At 34.6% G+C, this 17,177-nt stretch overlaps 2 protein-coding genes and 1 long non-coding RNA gene across 3 annotated transcripts in view; 1 reads left to right on the top strand and 2 right to left on the bottom strand.

The window, feature by feature from the left end:
• Positions 1–17,177, top strand: part of LOC132754773 (DNA mismatch repair protein Mlh1-like) — a 194,418-nt gene that overhangs the window by 92,839 nt on the left and 84,402 nt on the right. The gene's annotated exons all lie outside the window — the stretch shown is intronic.
• Positions 1–17,177, bottom strand: part of LOC132754774 (histamine H2 receptor-like) — a 42,762-nt gene that overhangs the window by 5,601 nt on the left and 19,984 nt on the right. The gene's annotated exons all lie outside the window — the stretch shown is intronic.
• LOC132754772 (uncharacterized) lies at positions 1,233–4,000 on the bottom strand. Its single transcript, XR_009629124.1, has 3 exons — positions 3,344–4,000; positions 2,897–3,070; positions 1,233–1,965 (listed from the first exon to the last, which is right to left on the bottom strand). It is a non-coding gene; the product is annotated as an uncharacterized LOC132754772 (long non-coding RNA).

Below are 17,177 nucleotides of genomic sequence, written 5' to 3' on the forward strand. Positions count from 1 at the left end.
AAGTTTTTGTAATACCTCAAATATTTTCAAAGTTCATTGACATATGGCTTTGAAACTTTGCACACTTGTTCACCATCATGACCCCAACCTGTAGACAGGAGGAGGTAACTCTATCAAGCATTTTGACAGAATTATGCCTCTTTTTTGACTTAGAATTTACGTTACAAATTTTTGTAATACCTCAAATATTTTCATAGTCCATTGACATATGGCCTTAAACCTTTGCATGTACTTGTTGACCATCATGACCCCAACCTGTAAACAGGAGGAGGTAACTCTATCAAGCATTTTGACAGAATTATGCCCCTTTTCCGACTTTGAATTTACGTTAAAGTTTTTGTAATACCTCAAATATTTTCAAAGTTCATTGACATAAGGCTTTGAAACATGTTGAAATTTTATACTCTTCCTTGAGAGCATAATAGGACTCTCTCCAATTCCTAAAACTGTAATATGGATTTAAAGAAAAATTTTGCCTTTTATTTTACTAAGAAAATTTAACTTTTAATCAAGGCTTTTTTTACTATCAAGCACTAAGAATAGTCGAGCGTTGCTGTCCTACCGACAGCTCTTGTTACACAGTAAAATACCCAACAAGACTACAAATGTAAGGACGTATGTCCGTCCGTACGTCCCGAAATCTTGTGAATGCAACTCCTCTTAAACTGGATGGCAGATTTTGCTTAAACTTCCAGGGATGAACAACCTTAATGTGAAGATGGAAGTAAAGGAAGGAATTTTTGCTGCGACCAAATTTAACAGAATTATGGCCTTTTGTTGATTTTTTCACTATATACTATGTAGAAATTTTGTGAACACAACTCCTCTTAAACTGGATGGCAGATTTTGCTTAAATTTCAAGGGATGAACAACCTTAATGTGTAGATGGTAGTAAAGGAAGGAATTTTTGCTGAGACCAAATTTAACAGAATTTATAATGGCCCTTTGTTGATTTTTTCACTATATACCATATGTATGTTGTCAGTGGGGGCATCCATGTCCTTTGGACACAGTTCTAGTTTCTATTACATAAGTACTTGAGAAACAAAGTTTGTTATTTCAAATGATTTTGTAACAAAAGGATACAGCTCTATGTACAGTATGTGGGTGGGATGATAACCCGGGTGTAGATTTTCCAAGGTTTTTGGCTCAAAATCCTTGGAAAAAAACCTCGGAGTATTGGAACAAGAAAATGCAAAACTTTGCTATTAAAAAAACCTTGGAAAATAGGGAGAGGGTGAAAAACCTTGTAAAAAATTTCCGAGTTTTTATTAAAAAAACCTCGTAAAAAGTATGACCTCGGAGTATTGGAACGATTTCCAAGGATTTCAGAATAAAAACCTCGTTAAATAATTTCCGAGGATTTTTTTTAGAAAACCTTGGAAAATGAGTGACCTCGGAGTATTGGAACGATTTCCAAGGATTTTTCAAGTGTTTCCGTGGTTTGTTTTCCAAGGTTTTTAAATGAAAACCTCGGAAAGTTTCTCACAACTGGGAATACTGTTATATTTTCGAGGATTCTTACTTAAGGGCATCAGAGAATTTTCCAAGGTTTATTTGAGCAAAAACCTTGGAAATTTCTAGAATATCCATGGAAAATAAGAAAATATAACATCCAATGAAATATTCTGAAAAGAGCAATTATATTGTCCTTTTAAGGAATTAAGAAACTTCTTTATAATAATACAGAGCAAAAAATGATCACATGACTCACTGAAACATTTAATGTCAGTGTGAAGTAAATAGTAATGCACTACAAATGAAAAGTAAAGTTAGTTATAGTCTTTAATGGTAAATATTACAATCAATGTTCAGTTATAATTTTTTGATATCCGGCTATATTTTAATGTATTCAAATATCTATCTTTTGAATTCCTGTTCACTCTCCATGATTTTAAAGTGTCCCTTAGTTTTTCCCTCACCATCACAGGGGTCACATGTGGAAAATGCTCCAGGATACAATTCCTGAAATAAATAAAGTAAATATTTAATAAAGTACAGCCATTGAAAGAAGTTAGAAAAACAATTATATAAAATCACCACTGGGCGCTTCCCTCTCCATGTGGTCAGGATCAAAGACTTCAAACTACTTGCCTTACAACATTGTATTTTTGACTCCCGGTGAAGCCCAGATGGGCTTCTTCCCTCTGAGGGAGCTATCCAGCCCAGGATTAAGGAACACCTGTGGTTATACTCAGGACAGTTCAGTATGTGTAGGCAATCAGAATTACATCATTTAATTTCTTTTTTATTAATCCATAAAAAAAATGATACGTTCCTTAAACGTTTCCATAGACAAAATATCAGTTCACTGTTGATATATATTGTTTTAAAAAATCAGCACTTTTGTGAAAAGAAATACATCTTTTGAGTGATCCAAAACTACTTGAATGACAAGTTGTTTAAGACCTTTGCTTAAAATGAAGGCTTTAATATTTTCAAATGACCTTTTCTGTAGTTACTTTTAAATGTTTGTCTACTGTTTTGAAATAGTGAATTTAATTTTTTTCATGTTGATTTCTATTTTTTCTTCATCAGTACTTTAAGTGTTAGGATTTCAAGAAAACTTTGGTAAGCAGTGTGACAATTCTGCGATGTTAAGAAAAGAAACGATGTCTGTTACTATTATTTTAGATTATGTCATACTGGATGTTACAACCTAAAGCACTCCAAAAATATTGCAAAAAATAACGCTTTTCATAAGGTGATTCCGATTGCCTTACTAATTGTATCTGTCTGCTCAAAGTGACATCTGCATCAATAAAGCTGGAGAGTCATCATGTAACATTAACAGCATTTCCAACAAAGTATCAAGAAAAAATCAGTTCCAGAAACCTTCATTCATTCAAATTTCAAATTGAAACTTTCAAAACCTAGTTTTAAAACAAAAACATACTGTAGTATATTCCTTGAAGCCTTTCCTGGTCTACAGTTGGCTTCCTTTATCACTTGACTTTGAAGGTGCCAATGCCAATGACATTCCAGTATATTCCTCTGCTTTATACTATGATAAAACACAGCAAAGCTGGATAGTTTGGAACAGTCCTGCAAACTTGCTTACAAGCTGACTCTGTAATTAAAATTTGTAGATTCAAATAATAGATGAAAGATGAAAGTTTATAAATAATGTCATCATAGTTTAATGCACTCATCTTGTTCAATACAATCATAGACAAACATAGCATTTATACTCATAAAATATCCTCTAAACAATTGTTACAGTATTTAAACTAGCTTACATTTAGGTTAAAAATATAGATCTAAAAAAGTTTGTATTTAATACTTATTTGAAAAAAAAAAAAAACAACAGATTTCATGCATAAATGTATATAAAATTATTTACCTGAACATTTTAACTATCTTGTTTCTTTTGTTTATCTTCCTGTCCCAGGTCATTGATCTTTAGGTTCAATTACAACAACCAAACATTTCCTGAATCTTGTCACACTTAGATAAATGTTTTCTTTGAAAATTCCAAAATATGCTCCCTAACATTAATAAAACAAGATATCTCCAAAATCGCTTAAAATAAATCCAGGTTTGCACTATTTCCAACTATAACCACTTGACCCATTAATGTCTGAGATTCAAATTTTTCAACAGTATAACTGAAGGGGCAATCATAATGTGAAACAGGGGTGATCCCAAAATATCAAAGCCTGATCATCATTTTTTTTGGACATTTATTGAAGGTACAAATATATCAAATGATAAATAAAAGTAAAACTTGAAAATTATAATAAGTTCTTGAAAGAGAATCACAGTTGCAGTGTCATTTTAGACTGTTTTGGATTGTATAAAAACCCAGATTCCCCCTGAATAATCACATGGAACAATCTGGTCTATCCCAGAATGCTCAATGAGAAGATTGATCATGCATAGATAAAGGGAACCACCTGGGGTGCCATTAGTTTTATCTGATCAGTGTGTTATATTCTGTGTGTGAAATCTTAGTGGATGCAGTATTTATTTATCCTAATTATAAGAAATTAACAAGCATACTGGTTATTATATTTCATACATTCAATTGTACATAATTATATTTAAAGGACAATTAATAACTATTTATGTTTATTGTACACATAATTAATGGCAGAGTAAATTGTAATCTGAATGTATGTCACAGACTTGCTTAGTAGAATATACTATTTTATATGGCATAAAACATATATTAAAGATTAATAGCATTCTTATTTCAGTGTTGCTTACAGGCTGTCAAGAAACCCTAAGTTAAGTCTATATATAGAAAGAAACTGCAGGAAAAATACTGCTGCATTTGGAAACTAATAGACATAAACACTGATTGTTTCTTTTTCTATAATTATAAGTTTTGCTCTTTTATCTATTCTTAAAAATGGAGAAGATATCATTCTAGTAACAATAATTATAAATAATAAAAAAAAATATGAAAATAAAAAAAATAAAATTTTCAAGTCTTTCTGATCATCGGTTATTTGAATAATCTTTATCTTATCATGATTAGTTACAATACCTTTATAGCCATGAATAAAAGGCATTTTATGGCAACAAGGAATTTACATTGTATTTAACTTTTCCATGTTTTCACACTTAAATTTTTTAATTGATTCCTCCCCAAAAAATGGCTTCAGAAGATTAAAGTACAAATTTATTGAAAAGGAAGTGGCCATTGACAATGTCCATACTAAAAATTGATTCCCTGGACCAAATCTCTCCTTTCCATGCTGTTGGACAATTGTTTTCTCTGACCATGGATTAAACAATATCCATTGGCAATCTACAGTCAGGTTGTTATCTTAGTTTGCTTTAACTGTTGATTATTGCTTTTGATGCCCATTATAAGTTAAATCATGATTATGTCTTAATATTTTCCGAGATGAAATTTAGTTAAGTTCAATTATCCGAGGTCATTTCCGAGCTAAATATTGGCAAAGTGTTTCCAACAAATTTTACGTAAATTTTCTAAGTTCTTTTCCGAGCAAAAAAATGACAAAGTTCTTATTTCCAAGCTTTTTCCGAGCTGATTTTTGGCAAAGTGTTTAATTCCGAGGTAGTTTCCAAGGTTTTCTTTATTTCCAAGGATTTTTATACAAAAACCTTGGATAAAGTTTCCAAGGTTTTAATAAAAACCTCGGAATTAAAAAAAAACCTTGTAAAACTGGTTTATTTCCAAGGTTTTTGAAGCAGTTTCCATGGTTTTTTTCATAAACCTCGGAAAATCTACACCCGGGTAAAACAATTGTTACGTACATATGTATGTACTGAGTTATTGCGCCAATATTAGCGTCACATTTAGCGTGACGCGCCTTTTTATATGTTATTGTATTGACGTCATTATAGGAGTTGACTTCCGGTAATCGATAATAAAACAACGTTATTGAAGAACCAGTGCAATATTTTGATTATTTAGTGTTTACACAACATTTTGGTCCCGCGAACCGGATAACACTATGGCAACAAAATTACGTTCTATACAGAAGGGTCACAAAGGCGCAGTTACACGACTCCTGAACAAATTCGAGATAATTCAGCGGGAGGCAGCCGATTACGAGGAACTTGTGACGATTATTGACTCCCTCAAACAGAAACAGCAGACGATCACGGAGATTCACGAAAAGATCCTTGATTCTTTTCAAGACGAAGAACAAATAGAAACAGAAATTCTTGAGCATGATGAGCATGTTTACATGTTAAAGACCAAGATACAGAAGATACATGATTTTAGGAAGGTATCAAATTCAAATTTGAACTACAATTCCCCAGCTCTAAACCCTAATGCTCAGCCATTTCAAGCGTCCGTATCAAGCGAAACATCCGAGATTTGTGCGCCAGGTATCAGCGAGAATAGTTCCCAGATACATTTCTTACCGTCCTTATCTCAAAGCTCAGTATATCACAAATTACCAAAGTTGGATTTGCCGAAGTTCAACGGAAATGTCCTTGACTGGTGTTCATTTTGGGATTCTTACGAGTCTGCTATACACACGAATGTTTCACTGAGCGGAGTACAGAAATTCAATTACTTGAAGTCGTGTCTTAAAAATGAAGCTTTGCAAACAATTGCTGGATTTGCTTTAACTAATGTTAATTATGAACAGGCTATTTCATTGTTACATGAGAGATATGGTAAAAAGGACAGAATTATCCAAACTTACATGAAAGCATTACTTGAAGTTCCAGCACCCATGTACACTGTGCAAAGTATTAGAAAATTCTATGATACAACAGAGACATATATCAGAGCATTAGCTTCACTGAATCAGAATGAGACCACATACGGTTCACTACTTACACCGGTTATCCTTCAAAAACTACCGCCAGAGGTCAGAACAAACATTACACGTGCGCACGGGATACAGTCGTGGTCTTTGCGTGAATTGATGAAATGTATACTGAATGAAATCAATATTTTAGACGCTGGAAATTTGCTGAATACCCCTCAAGACTTCATTCCTACAGCAACTTTTTTAACAAAATCTGATTCCAGAAAGCCGGAAAGAAAAAATACATCTATACCAGGCAATTTACGACAACATAGACAGAGATGTGCGTTTTGTAAGGGAGAGCACTCTTGTATAGACTGTGTAAAATTTAAAGATCGTGAACAGAGAATGAAGATAGTGAAGGAAAGAAGGCTATGTTTTAATTGTCTGGGAAACCACAAGATTACAGACTGTAAGTCTAAATTCAAGTGTAAAATATGCTCACGCAGACATCATACTAGTATTTGTGGAGTAGAAATAGCAGCCAAATCTACAGATAAGTATCCTGTTATCAACAATGAGAAAAAGAACTCCACTTCGGTATTACATTCTGCTCACTCTACCACACCAGGTCCTGTATTATTAAAGACAGCAGTTTCCATGGTAACCTCAAAAAGTACCTCCATTTCCGCCAATATCCTATTTGATGAAGGTTCCCAGAGTTCATTTATAAGTCAACACCTAGCCCAAAAATTACAATTGGAGCCCACCGGAAGTGAAACATTATACATGTCGGGTTTCGGAGACACAGAGCGTCGCGTGCGACATTTAAGCAGAGCAACCGTGTATTTAGAAACAGCAGAAGAAAATATTCCTATAAATGTTTTGATAGTGCCTGAAATTTCCATGCCACTGAAATCTTATAACAAACATGCTGGTCACCTTACTTACCTGAAAGGGCTTAAACTCGCACACCCAGTCTCAGGAGATGAAGATTTTGATATCGAGATTCTTATTGGTGCTGATCATTACAGGGACGTTATACAAGATCAAGTTATTAGAGGAGACGGGCCTACAGCTATACTATCTAAAATCGGATACCATTGAAAACAGGTACTCTAATAAATTCTACGTCGATTCCCGTATCCATGATGAACGTTATTACTATGAAAACACAAGATGTTGTAAATTTAGAGAAATTTTGGGAGGTGGAGTCCATTGGAGTTGAACAGAAACCAAACCAACAGTTAAACTTTGAGAAAACAAGAGAGTATCAGGACAATAGTATTACGTACAGTAATGGACAATACATTGCCAAATTACCATGGAAAGATGACCATCCCTTTCTATCAAGTAACGAGAACATAAGCCGACGAAGAACTATGAATGTTATAAATAGATTGAAAAAAGACCCAGAACTTCTAAAGAAATATGGAGATATTATTTACGAGCAGGAACAGAGAGGATTTATAGAGAAGGTTATAGAGCCATTATCTCATAGTATAGACGACACATTAGTCCCGACCCCATTATTACCACGACCAAAAGTACACTACATTCCCCATCATCCTGTGAGAAAAGACTCGACAACCACACCCATTCGTATCGTTTATGATTGCAGTTGCAGATCATCTAAGAATTCTCCAAGTTTAAATGATTGTCTGATGAATATACCACCACAACTTAACGACTTGACTTCAATATTACTGCGTTTCCGGTACAACAAATTTGCTGTCTGCACTGATATTGAGAAAGCATTCTTAAACGTCAGCCTACATCAAGACGACCGTGACGTCACCCGTTTCTTTTGGCTATCAGATCCAAATGATCCAGATAGTTCTCTTCAGATATACCGTTTCAAGTCAGTGCTTTTTGGAGCAACGTGTTCACCATTCATTCTGAACGCAGTTATTATGAAACATTTAGATTTACATCAATGTAACATTACAGACCGAGTCAAGGAAGCGTTATATGTAGACAATATTCTTGCAAGCATACCAGATGAGAATTCACTGTTGGATTTTCTACAAAGACAGCAGACACCTGTTCCAGCAAGCTGGCTTTAATTTGAGATCCTGGAGCTCAAACAACCCAAAATTACGTAAAATTATCCAGTGCGATGAAGTCGGCGACAAGGATACAGTCACAAAGATCCTGGGAATGCGTTGGGATCCTTCAACCGATGAAATGTCGTTTTCGCCAAAGATTTCAAACCCAAGTAATGACTTATTATTAACTAAAAGGGAGATTTTGAAAGAGTCGTCATCAATCTTTGATCCGTTGGGATTGCTCTGTCCAATTACTGTTAGAGGGAAGATGTTGATACAGTTGCTATGGAAAAAAAACTTCGACTGGGATGAGGTTTTACCCGAAAAAATAATTACGGAATGGATAAAGATAAGAGAAGATTTAGTCAAGGCCACCGGAATAAAATTCAGCCGACAATATTTCCCAAAATCCACACACAAAGATGAAATCCTGCATATTTTCGCCGATTCAAGCATTAAAGCGTATGGAGCATGCGCATATCTCGTTTCCGGTAAAGAAAGCATACTCATCATGGCGAAGAGTAAAGTAGCCCCAATTAAGCAGCTTACAGTTCCAAAGCTAGAACTTTGTGCAGCACTTCTTGCAGCAAGACTTTGTCAACATATAAAGTCAGTTATTGACTGTAAAAGTATATATCTATGGAGCGATAGTCAAATCGTGTTGAGTTGGATTTCTTCAGCCAAGAAACAACCGATATTTGTTTCAAATCGTGTAAAGGAAATACAAGAAATGTCTAATGGTTTTCAATGGCAGTATTGCCCGACTCATGAGAATCCTGCAGACCTTTTATCGAGAGGACTTACCTACGAAAAAATTCAAAATAATCCATTGTGGATGCATGGCCCTACATGGCTGACGGATGAGAGAGCATTTCCAAGGAACGATTACCAGTTTGTTGAATATGACAATCCTAAATGTGAAACAACTGTCTTGACAGCCTCAAGAGACTCATTACAAACACCAAATATTATAGAGATTCTAGACTTCCAGAGATATAATTCATATATGAAACTATTACGTGTTACGGCCTACGTCAACCGATTTGTTAACAATTGCAGACGTTCAGAAAAAATACGTGGACCTTTAGAGACACACGAGATGGATGTAGCAGCCAGAGAACTAATAATACATGTGCAACGACAAAATTTCCCAGAAGTGATAAAGTACCTGTTAGAAAACAAATCTAGCAGATCAAGAAGACCAACTATAGTAACACAGCTAGATCTTTTTATGGATGACAATAAGCTAATTCGTTGCGGCGGTAGATTACATAATGCACCGTTACAAGAAAGCACGAGATTCCCGTACCTTCTTCCGTCTAAACGTCAATTTACAGACCTTATCATAAAGGACGCACATATTGTTCAGCTTCATTCCGGTACAGCAAGTACTGTCACATTTCTTCGTCAAAAAGTACTGGATTCCAAGTATTCGTCAACGTGTCCGGAAAATTGTTCGCTCGTGCGTCACGTGCCGCAAGGTAACAGGTAAAGCATATAGTATTCCCGACGCCCCACCTTTACCGAGCAACAGATTGAAACAAGCACCACCATTCACTGTGACAGGGATAGATTTCACTGGAGCATTGACAGTAAAAACACCTCATGGAGATCTACAAAAGGCATATATTTGTCTTTTCACGTGCGCAAATACACGAGCTATCCATTTAGAGATTGTGCCAGATATGACTGTGGAATCATTCATTTTGGCTCTACGGCGTTTCTTCAGTAGAAAATCAATTCCAAAAATTATAATGTCGGATAACGCCCTAACATATATAGCCACTGCCAAAATCCTGAAGGACGAGATTCTTGGAACACACAATATTTCATGGACTTTTATCCCGCAACATGCCCCTTGGTATGGTGGTTGGTGGGAGAGACTTATAGGTATTACATGTATCAGAAAAGTGCTTTGGAAATCATTAATAAGCATGGAAGTTCTTCGTACACTTGTAACAGAAATAGAATGCATTATCAATGACCGCCCTCTTACATATACATATACAGATACCAAAGATGAAGAACCATTAACACCATCACATCTACTATACGGACGAAGGATTACCTCCCCTATTTATCCAGACGACAGAGATCCCACAACAAAGGAATTAACCCAAGAATCGGCCGGTAAATTGTTCAGATTTAAGACTGCGACGCTTGATCATTTTTGGTCAAGATGGAAACACGAATATCTCACATCGTTGCGAGAGTTTCACAGAAAATCTGGTAACCATGGTGACAATATCAATGTTAGTGACGTGGTTCAAATACATGACGAGTATTTACCAAGGAATCGCTGGTCATTAGGAATTATAGAAGATGTAGTAACTGGCGGTGATGGACATATTCGAGCAGCCCGTGTTAGATCCAGACGAGGAATTACTACACGACCTATTGCCAAGCTGTACCCACTAGAACTTAAGTAACATTGTACACGTGATTCACGTGCATTGCCGGCACCAATTTTTCGCGCATGCCTTTAAAACACAAAGTGACATTTGCAATTCGTTATATATAATCAGTGAAACTTTACCGGTTAATTGCAATAAGAGTATAATAACAATGATTTGAAACTAATTGCAATGGTGGTTTACTATCAGAGACAGTTTATGAATTTAATTGATTGATCGAACTTGTAATTTAATTCACTAGATATATCTGATTTTAAAGTTTCTAAGTTACAATACTTCATTTCATTGAATTTCAGTTTGTACAATTATTATTTTATTTAATATGATCTAGAACAAGCATTGTGGCCCCCGGAGTGTTACGTACATATGTATGTACTGAGTTATTGCGCCAATATTAGCGTCACGTTTAGCGTGACGCGCCTTTTTATATGTTATTGTATTGACGTCATTATAGGAGTTGACTTCCGGTAATCGATAATAAAACAACGTTATTGAAGAACCAGTGCAATATTTTGATTATTTAGTGTTTACACAACAACAATAAAAATCTACCCCTCATCGATAGACCAAGATAAGTGTTATACATGTATATCAGAAACCCATTTATATTTAGAGTCCAGACCTTGGACCCCAACTTGAGCGTAGTGTTTAAAGCAGCATGCCTCCAGATTCATGCTAATTTTCATGAAAATTTTGAAAATGTATTTTAAAGTAAAATATTGTGAGGTGAACAAAGAAAGTAATTTACACATTGCAAACCGCACTTACAATCCACGTAAATTACCAAAAAGAGGTCAAAATATACATGATTACCTATACTGCGTTAGTAACGCAGTAGAAACGCAGTGATTGATACTGCAAAATCAGTCAGTAATCGCACATAACATGTTAATAATTAATTGAATATTGAATCTTTTTGGCTTGCAGCCACGGCTGCAAGCCATTTCATATGGAAAACTTGTTCCGGTTAGGTGGTTTTCTGCTTACATTTGTAAGTGCATGATTGAACGGGAAACCAGCTACAATCGTGCCAATCGCAACTTTACGGCCTTTTCCGTCACTCTTCGGATAAATGATAATAGCCGATGTAGTTCCGATTGCAATCGTGACAATTCGGGCGATTCCGTCATACTGCGGAATCAGACGAAGTAATATTACGGAAATCTAAGCTATTTTAGTTACTTCGGTAATCCCAGTTTGTTTATATAAATAGGATTCGTATTTTTACTTGTTTTATTGATTTAAACCGTAATAAATTATAAACGAAATTGTTCCGTTTCAATTCTTTTTCAAGACGCAAAAGTTAATTTCTTTTATAATTGTTTTTTGTCTGTATTAGTTTTATAATACAATAGAGGATGTTGACTGTAGTAGTATTCCGTCTTCAAAGGGTGGTCCAATTCACACAGAATATTAGTGCATGATCGAGTTATATTTAGATCTACTGAACTTGGTGAGGTAATCTAAAAGTAGCCCATGCATATCATTAACCTTACCACGTGATGATCTATAGATAGCGCATCGTATCTGTGAACATGCGTAACGAGGTGGAAATGAAATGTGCACACTTGTTTCCTTTTATTTTCTTTATTAGTTTTAATTATTTTCTTTATTAGTTTTATACAATAGAGAATATATTTCAAATCGTTTTGACAAAAATATTCGTTTTTACAAAAATAAAAACAACTACAGTAAATATGTTGGGATGAAGGCACAACTGTGCAAGCCTTTCCTTTTAAAAGGAAACTTTATTACTTTTCTTAAGATCTTGATACATTTTTCTAAAGATTGAATTTCTTGAAATATTTTGGCTGATCTGGAGGCGTGCAGCTTTAAGGAGTGAAAATGTACACATGGCAGGCTGGCCAGTCCTGGAGGTTTGTAAGTTCTGTCTCAAAGCTCAGGATTTTCCTGAGCTAGAGTATATTTATACCCCCGCGCAACAAAGTTGTAAGGGGGGTATACTGGAATCAGCTTGTCCGTCCGTCGGTTTTTTCTTGTCTGCCCAATAACTTAAGATTCCTTTGACCCTTAGTCTTCATATTTGGCATGGAGGTTAGTCATGATTAGTAGATGACCCCAATAGATTTTGAGGTCACTAGGTCAAAGGTCAAGGTCACAGGGGCCTTGACTTCAAAAAGCTTGTCCGCCCAATAACTTAAGATTCCTTTGACCTACAGTCTTCATATTTGGCATGGAGGTTAGTCATGATTAGTAGATGACCCCTATTGATTTTGAGGTCACCAGGTCAAAGGTCAAGGTCACAGGGGCCTTGACTTCAAAAAGCTTGTCCGCCCAATAACTTAAGATTCCTTTCACCCACAGTCTTCATATTTGGCATGGAGGTTAGTCATGATTAGTAGATGACCCCTATTGATTTTGAGGTCACTGGGTCAAAGGTCAAGGTCACAGGGACCTTGACAAAAAAAAAAAGCTTTTCTTCTCAATTGCTAAAGAATGTCCTGTCCGCAATGTATTGATTTTGACATTTTCACATTTGAAGCATGTAGAATACATAACTTAGCAATGCACTGGCTAATAGTAACCTCAGATTTGGCAGGGAGGTTGTCCTTGAGCTCTAAATGGCCGCTGTTGATTCTGACAAAGTGGTATGCGGGGGTATTCACGCCATGATAGTGGCAGTTCTAGTTGATACTAGTTTCTGACAAATCAAGTGAGATCTGAGTTTGAGGTGAGAAATATTATATTTTATAAACTTGGACTCTCATGTCCCTATACTGGCAATCTGTTAGTGCTTGTTATTTAAGTCTTCAAATTACTAAAATAAACATGCCAATTTCTAAATTCAAAACAGGATGGACAAATTTATTGACCATCTCTTGCAGGAGAAAGATTAAAACAGATGTAAAATCTTTAGATTTACGTCAAAAAAATTAGAATAAAAACCAAAATTTGCACATTGAATTATGGGATGCATCTTTTTAAGTCAGTTAGAAAATAAGAAAGCACGCTGTTTCAAATTAAAGCCAAATAAAAACACTAGAAATGACAGATACCGTAACTCTCTAAATAAAATCAATTTAATCAAACATAATTCAAGCAATTTATTTTGTATTTACAGTTATTTTTGTATTAAAATTGAAGATAATTGATTGAAAAGATATTAATGTATGAAAGCATTTAAAATATATTGACATTATGAAGATTTCGTTGTTTACGTTTTTTGTAGCATGTGCAGATAATGCATAAACTGTATTTAAATCTGGTGAGAGAGTAAACAGGAAGCTGGTGATTTTCATAAGAATCATGCTTCTGTAAATATCACTCATGTTATCATATCACAGGGATGCAGTTAATAATTCATATTAATTTCAAAATTTAAAAAAAAAAAAAAAAAAAATTATGAAAGGGTATGCAGATTTTACAGGCTTGGTTATAAAACAAGTGTAATATTTATACGTTCAAAGATCTTTCAAAGGTCTTTCTTCATGTTTCATGCATTCTGTTTTCCTGAATTTTATATAAGTCATGTATTTTAATGTTTTTCATTTAATTAATGTGTACTGTAAATAATGAAGATTTATGCGGAAACTAATGGAAAAACATTCCAAAGATGAAGCAGTCTTAGGCCAATATTGGCTTAACAATTGTGCTGAGAATTTGTAAAAATTTTAGCCATTAAAAATAGCCGCAAGGGGGCTCGACATGGTTGTCACAATGGCTGTTTGGTGTATGTACCTGATCATGGTCAAGATCAATCTTTAATGTCAAATGCAAAAATGGTTTCAAACAGCTTGTCCACACCATAACATCAATAGCTTAAGTTGAATTTCAAATAACCTGGAACAAATGTTCAACATCATGAGATGGCATGTCACGCCCACATACTGTTTAGGTATTTTTTGTTTGTTTAAGTGTAGGTATGTACAATCATGTTGAAGCTACTCATTTGCATATTCCATGTAATATAATTTTGACAAGAATTGTAAACAGCTGCGTGGGAATATAATGAACAACTAACATATATTCTAGAAAATTTCTATGTCGCTCCCCTAGTGTATTAAAATGTTTGTTTATTTATGTACTGATTTCCCAAATGATTTCTTACAGTGACACAATCTTGAATATTGCAGTATTTTCTAGACAATGAAGTTGTTGTAAAGTGCAAAATTTGAATTTTCAAAGATTTTTGTTAAGTGCATTATTATTGGTGATGACTATATGTCTCAAAATATAAGTTTGAGACTTCAATATCCAGCCCGCCCATGGAATCGGGAGGTAACAGATATTGTTTTAGCGTTGTAGGTCTGTCTGTCCAAATTTTGTTTCTGTGATATTTCTCTGCAACTTCTGGCTGGAATTCATTGAAACTTTATGGGAACCATCAATACCAAGACGAGATGCGCATATCATCGCCTTGTTCCGATCAGACACTTTAACTCGGAGTTATGACCCTTGATTAATTATGTAGTATACATATAGAGCAAAAATCATTTCCGTGCTTTTTTTCTGCAACTACTGACTGGAATTCAACGAAATTTTATTGGAACCATCAATGCTAAGAGGAGTCTATAATGCCCATATGCATATCCTCACCTTGTTCCGGTCAGACCCTTCAAGACATGGTTATGGACCTTGATTACTTATGTAGATCTAGTATGCATATAAAGCAAATATCATTTCTTCGCTATTTCTCTGCAACTACCAGCTAGAATTCAATGAAACGTTATTGGAACCATCAATTAGAATGGGAGATGCGCATATTGTTGCCTTGTTCTGGTCAGACCCTTGAAGACAGAGTTATGGCCCTTGATAAGTTGTGCACTATGCATGTAGAGCTTTATTGCTATTTCTTTGTAACAGCTGAATTGATTTCAACAAGACTTTATGGGAAAGGAAATTTGCATGCCATGATGAATATATAATAAAGCCTTTATGTCTCCAGTTGTTGTGTTATTAAAATAACCAGTACTCAGCAGGAGATGTAAATTCAACAAATTTGCCTTGTTGTTACTGAAATAGTCCCCTTGTGACTCCTTTGCATAACATTTATTTGAATCAATTTGTACCATATATATATATCCAATGTTTTTACATTGCTACAAAAATTTCATTGACTATTATTGTATTAAAATTTTTGTGTAGCTACATATTATTCTAGAAAATAAAAAAATCTGTACAGTATGAAACCCGAGGCAATTCTTTATGATATTTCTTATTTTAAATTGACTCTAAACTCTAAGCCATTTTGATTACAACTGCGAACCATGTGTTCCAATTCTAAAGGACCTGTCCATCATTGTGACTGATGTGAAAGAGAAAATAAAATTGTATAGGAATACATAAGCCTTAAGGGAATAAAAAACTGAAATTGTACTGTTAGGGAATACAGGGGGTAGTAACCAAGGAGGTAATATGATTATGATTGAATAGAGGGATAAAAAAATTCTGAACTCTTGTGAATCTTCATAACAAGAATGAACCCATCAGATAGCCCTAATGTTGAAGTGTATAATACAAACCTATTAATATTTTTGTACCATCTAGAAAGCAATAAATTTCCTGTGGAATAAGGGTATGCTTTTTTGTTGCATTCTTAGTTGAGTGTCCTTTTCTTTGAATTCAGCATATATCTTGTGAACCATTGCAGCCCTAATTAACTATTGCAGCCTTAATTTTGTGAACAACGGCAGCCCTAATTTTGTGAACCATTGCAGCCCTAATTATGTAAACTATTGCAGCCCTAATTTTGTAAACCATTTCAGTCCTTATTTTGTGAACCATTACAGCCCTAATCATGTAAATGATTGCAGCCCTAATTTTGTGAACCATTGCAGCCCTATTTATGTAAACTATTGCAGCCCTAATTTTGTGAACCATTGCAGCCCTTATTATGTTAACTATTGCAGCCTTAATTTTGTTTACCATTGCAGCCCTAATTTTGTTTACCATTGCAGCCCTAATTTTGTGAACTATTGCAGCCCTAATTTTGTTTAACATTGCTGTCCTAATTATGTAAAGTATTGCAGCCCTAATTTTGTGAACCATTGCAGCCCTAATTATGTAAACTATTGCAGCCCTAATTATGTAAAGCTCTAATTTTGAATATGATTTCAAAAAAGACCAACCACACGCGTACATTTAATTATTTTTTATTCAAATCAATTCCGAACAAGTATGTTCTTCGTCAGTGAATAAACAGGAAGTGAATAAACAGGAAGAGATGTCACACGACGTCAACGCCCAAGATGGCGGGAAATATACATTGTTACGTTACGTTATATTAAAATCCATTAAAAAAAAAATAATTAAGATTTTGATATATATATATAAACATTCACGGATTATGAAATACAAGTATTTTCTATATAAATATATATAAAACAATAATAGGAAACAACGTGAATGTTATGTAACGTGTATACATGCATAAACAGATGAAGTATTATTTTTGAAATACATGTAGTATATAACCATTTTATAATGAAATGTCTATGCAAAAGAACCTACGGAAATAATTAAATGTCGTATATAATTTTTGTATTTAATCCAGATGGTGAAAACGTCTTAAG

This window comes from Ruditapes philippinarum, unplaced genomic scaffold (assembly GCF_026571515.1).
Source record: "Ruditapes philippinarum isolate M1 unplaced genomic scaffold, ASM2657151v2 ctg1337_1_1_1_1, whole genome shotgun sequence".
In the NCBI taxonomy this organism is placed as follows: Eukaryota; Metazoa; Mollusca; class Bivalvia; order Venerida; family Veneridae; genus Ruditapes; species Ruditapes philippinarum.